Consider the following 6,000-nt stretch of genomic DNA (forward strand, 5'->3'; position numbering starts at 1 on the left):
TTATAATAAAAAATTAAGATGATAAATATAATTCAATGACCCTTTTTCATCCAAACGGTGCGTTACTCCGTTATTTCTGGCTACAGTGAGGCTTTTTTCCCCACACGCAGAGACCGGGAGGAAACGGGGTGGGCGTGTGTGTGCGTTCAAAAACATGAGCCAAGAGAAGGCGAGTTTCGCAAATCGCAACGTGGAATTACAGCAATCCCTGGTTTTTCATAGGGGTTATGTTCCAAAAAGAACCCGTGAAAAGTGAAATTCTTTTTACAATTATAGAGGGCTTCAGATTGCAGAGATCATCCCCGCCACGCACGTATTCCACTGCGCTTCTGAGACGCTGCATCCCGACTCGCGTCTTTTTCTCCTAAACCCCGCGGTGCAGCTGTGAAGAAAATAGTTATGGGTTGTTGTCTTCGCTCTTTTTTCTTCTGGGCAAAAAGATTCTTTAATATAAACCGACACCATTGATTATATTTGAGACTGTAATGAACGATTCATCAAAGGATCCCTGCTTCCCTGTCATCACACAGGTGTAGGTGCGCTCGGGCTCGGGCTCGGGCAGGAGGATCGGTGTCGGTGTCTGGACAGCCCGGTCCGACTGCACGTCCAGGGGACTGAAATGCTGACGCACGAATGCGTTCATATAAACAGTTCTGCTTCGCGCACGGTGACGCGGTTGATTTGCAGCGAGAACATGCTGTATAGCAGCCAAATTATCAAATAAATGATATTCATGATGATCGTTTTATTTGTGCGTAATGCATAAATCACAGGAACACACTTGTTATTCCTTATTTTTCTTTTTTTTTTTTCCCCTTTGCTGTCACCAATAAATGCTAAACAATATAATTCTAAAGTATAAAATAGATCAAAATTTGTGTGGGGTGCATTGTTTTAATATCTCATTGCTTGGTGTGATATTGATTTGCCTGACGCGGCTGGATCTGTGAGTCTTTGTTCACTAAGATGGTTGTAAAGACTGGGTCAGCAGCATCTTTCATTTCCTTCTTAATGAAAGAGATACTTAAGCTAAGAGCAACTCTGGGAAACGCGATTTTCTTTCACAGGCTCCTTAAGAAGGTTTGAAAGAAGTCTTTCGCTGTTAAGAACTACTTAACTGATCTGGGAAACCCGGCCATTGACATGACAACAGTGAAGAATGTTATTGAAGGAATTGCAAAACCACTAACCCACATCTGCAACTTGTCTTTTCAATCAGGTACATTTCAAAACAAAATGAAAAAAGCAAAAGTAATACAGCTGTTTAAAACTGGAGATAGACACCACTTCACAAACTACAGGTCTGTTTCTTTACTCTCCCACTTCTGCAAAATACTTGAAAAACTTTTTACAGACAGCCTGGACAAATTCATAGAAAAACACAATCTGCTTACAGACAATATGGATTCAGAACAGACGGATCAACATCTCTAGCATTTATTGAGTTAATAGAAGAAATCACAAATTGTATAGACAGCAAGAAAATAGCAGTTGGAGTATTTTTGGACTTAAAAAAAGCTTTTGACACAATCGATCACAACACATTATTAAATAAACTGTAAAGGTACGGTATAAGGGGGGTTGGGTTGAGCTGGCCGAAGAGCTTTTTAAGAAACAGGCAGCAGTTTGTACAAATAGGTGATTATAAATCAGAAGATATGGAAATTACTTGTGGAGTACCACAGGGGTCGGTATTGGCTCCAAAATTGTTTATAGTATACATCAACGACATATGCAGGGTATCAAAAACACTTAAATTTGTTTTATTTGCAGATGATACAAATATTTTCTGATCTGGGGAGAGTCTGCAGCAGATTTTGAACATAATTACAACAGAAATACACAAACTAAAATTATGGTTTGATAGAAACAAACTATCACTAAATCTGAACATAACTAAGATTATGTTGTTTGGAAAACATAAAACAGAATCTCAAATAGATCTTATAATAGACAATACACAAATAGAAAAAGTAAACGAAATTAAATTCCCAAAAAATATCAGAGGAATGTTCACAGAGAGAGAAAGGGGCTGTGATAATCTAAGGGGAGAACTACATTTTAGAAAACATAAAGTAGGAACAACAATGTGCAGCATGTGCATATGGAACTGTGGAGACTCTGGAACAGTTTGGAGCAGGAAATGAAACAAAGTACTAACATAAATCTGTTTAAAAAGAGATACAAAAAATGATTTATAAACAGGTATATGGAAGAGGAAATAGGTTAACGAGGAGTGTGAGAAACAAATAAAATAGGGAAAAATGGTATATTATATTTGCTTAAGATATGTTTAGATATTTATGTAGTGTATATTATATGTTGAGAGGGATAGTTATAATTATGTTATATATGTTATATATTTATTGGGTATGTAGCACATATATATAGCAATATTTATGTAGTTTATATAGTGTATATTTATATAGATTTATATAATATTCTTATTTTCTATATATTGATATAATATTTATGTAATATTTATATTTTCTATATACTTATATGGATAATTTTGTAGTAATAGACATGTTTACATAGTATTTATATAGACTATATTTATATGGATATTGTGTAGATATAATAGCAATAATGTAAATTCATAGTTATAAAGGGGTAGGCACTAGGAAAAAGTGTAAACTTCTTCCTACTCCTTTTTCAAACCTATGTGCAAATGAAGATGTTACTGTTTATTTTTATTTTTTTATATACATGTTCGAAATAAAATTCACTCATTCATTCATTCATTCATTCATTCATTCATTCATTCATTCATTCACTCGAGAAAAAAGTCGAAATGTTGAGAATAATGTAGTACAATATCGAGAAAAAAGTCAAAATTTCGTGAATAAAGTTGAAATGTTGAGAAAAAAGGCGAAATTTTGACTTTATTCACAAAATTTCGACTTTATTCTTGAAATTGTATTTCAACATTAATCTCGACATTTCAACTTTTATCTAGAAGTGTACAATAAAAAGAAATCTTCTAATATTTTTTCTCCTGCATGGCCCTGATACTCTTCCGTAGTTTCTTGACATAGTCAGAGACTGGTAACATCCATGGAGTTTCCTGTAGTTTCCTGTAGTTTCCTGCTGATGTTTTTGCAGACGTGTTTGGAGCAGCAGACTGCTCGTCCTTCAGAGCGGGTTCTGGTGCGGATGGAGACGTGGATGGAGACGTGGATGGAGACGTGGATGGAGACGTGGATGGAGACGTGGACACAGATAATCAGGTAATGAAGTCGGCAGCAGCTCTTCAGGCTGAGTTCTGACCCGCCGACCTCCTCCCATCCTATTTGTTTAAAGCACAGATAATCCTGACCGTCACACTCCCGTAATCTCATTGCCTCGCCCGCCGGCCCTTTTCAAGTCACACACAGAGCGCAGAAATCAGCGCGACATCCACTCCATCATGAACCAAATGTCAGATCACCTCCATCCCCAGAACTCCACCAGGAGAACCAGGCGGGAAACGGAGACCAGCGTTTCTGACGCCTGAAAACTAGGCCTGTGTTGAAAAAATCCATTTTCCGATTCTAAATCCATTCCTAAAAATCAATTAATGTCTAAAGATTGATTTTTTTTTTTTTTTTCATCATTACATGCCAAAAAAAGGAATGTTTTGTTGGACACGAGAATAACTGGTGCCATGTTTTTGCCTTTAAATATGTTTAAAAGTATGAAAACATTAACATTTTCAGTTATAATTGCATACATTGGCCCGGTTTCCCAGATAAGTTAAGTATTCAATTCAATTCAATTTTATTTATATAGCGTCTAATACAACAGAGTTGTCTCTAGACGCTTTACAGAGACCCATACCCAGAACATGACCCCCGAGCAGATATTACATAAACAATGGCAGGTAAAAAATATATATATAAGTAGTTCTTAACAGCGAAAGACTTCTTTCACAGGCTCCTTAAGATGGTTTGAAAGAAGTCTTTCGCTGTTAAGAACTACTTAACTGATCTGGGAAACCGGGCCAATATTTCATTACTTTATATACAGTTTTGGGGTTACATTTGCATAAAATGCTAACTAGCAAATTCTCAAAAATTATAAAACCGAAACAGATTGAAAATGGAAAAAATAAAAATGCAATGTGGGAAAAAATAAAACTGATTTCATCCGTCTCTGTTTCCTCCCTGGATCTGTTTGGTAATTCTGCCCCACGATGTTTCCTAAAGCAGTTCTATCAGCATTCTGGGAGCTGATTGGTCCTTACAGCATCATTAGCTGCAATACTTGCTGTTGAATCTCAATATAATACTGGTATTAATATGTTGCAGAACTACAGTCATATAATTCACGCAACAGCTCAAAAAACAGTTTTAATAACACTAACCCAAATCAATATTGGAATTGAATTGAATCAAATCCCGATAACTGATTCTGAATCTTAAAAATCGGAATCGAATCGAATCTTGACATTTGAATGGATCCCCAGCCCTGCAGAAAACCCTGACAGAAAAGAAAAATCCACCATGATTTCTTGCATATTTACTTGTTTCTGTGGTTTGGGACCTGGTTTGTCCTGCTGAGAAGTTTAAATTCTGGTCAGGGACAAGAATGGAAGGAAAAGTGGCACACGTCTGTGGTAAATATGCACGCTGTTCGTTCTGTGGGGGGTTGTGATTTCAGAAACATGTTTAAAGGATAAATAAAACACTGAGAACTTGGGACGTTTCTGAAACCAAAACAAATCTGCACAAGAAAGAGAAATCTGCATAAACCCTCGAAGGTTTTGTGGTTTTTCAAATGAGGAAGGAAATAAAAGTGTTGACTTGTTTTCTTTGGCCCAACCTAAAATCAGAATAACTAAGGGGGAGATAAACGCAATAAATCCACAAAATCATTCGCTCTTATGTTTGTTTTTAGGGTGTTTTTGTGTTATTTGGTGATGCTCTGTTTGTTACTTGTTTTTATGACCTTACATTGTCTCGTCGCGCTCTCTGTTCACCGTCGTTATCGTTAGTGTGCCCAACCTTTGACTGCTAGTCAATATATATATATAAAGTATATAAATGTGTGCATAGAGCAAACCTATGGAAACATGGACCACACTTATAGATATTACAAATACATACTTTTGATGACCCAGTCATCGTTTCAGCCAACGAATTCCCGAACCGTTTCCTCTTGACTCCTCCTTCTCAAGGAGTAGAGTCAGCCTGTCAATCAAGGAGTCAGCCTGTCAATCAAGGGTCAGCCTGTCAATCAAGGATCCGTCTGTCAATCAAGGAGTCAGCCTGTCAATCATGGAGTCAGCCTGTCAATCAAGGGTCAGTGCCTCATAAAGTCTCCGCCCCCGGCCCTACAACCGGAAGTGCTCCAAACCTGCAGGGGGCGCTCTCTGCGTAACAGAGACCAAACATCTGACTGAAACACAGTGTTTACATCCATGGTTTAAACATACAGCGGGAACGGTAATGTGATTTTTATCTGACTAAATTTATATACGATGTTTATATCACTGTACAACGCTGAACATTACGAGACGTTTCTTTATTATATTTTAACGTTACAGTCAGCTGTTCGGTCTCTCTCTACATCCCGTGTGACCAGTGACCGGTTATGAAGTGTTTTTCTTTTGAAGATGGTTTCTTGTTTTATATCGTTTTGTGCTTTGCATCGTTTCTCTATTTGCAGCGTTTGATGATGCTGCATTTGTCTTTGTTTTTTGCAGCACGTTCTTTCATTTGCACCACGTTCCTATTTTTGTACCTGGTTTTCAGTTTGTGAATTTGAATCGTTTCTGTACTTGAAGCCGTTTTCCTTAACTTAGACGCATTAGGCCGTTTGTGGTGGCCGCAGTGCGTTTGGCCCTTGTCGGCCACCGTACAAAAGCCCCAGAAGCACATTGGTGGTTTTTGACCAGTAAAGTGACTTTGTGAACCGCCACACCAAGTCTCCACATGTCACATATATTCTGGTTAGTGTTTCACCTTTGTTCTTTGTGGGCGAGCATTTAAAACATGTATCATTTTATGCATCGTTGTC

The sequence above is a fragment of the Cololabis saira genome, chromosome 2 (genome assembly GCF_033807715.1).
Source record: "Cololabis saira isolate AMF1-May2022 chromosome 2, fColSai1.1, whole genome shotgun sequence".
NCBI classification, from domain to species: domain Eukaryota; kingdom Metazoa; phylum Chordata; class Actinopteri; order Beloniformes; family Belonidae; genus Cololabis; species Cololabis saira.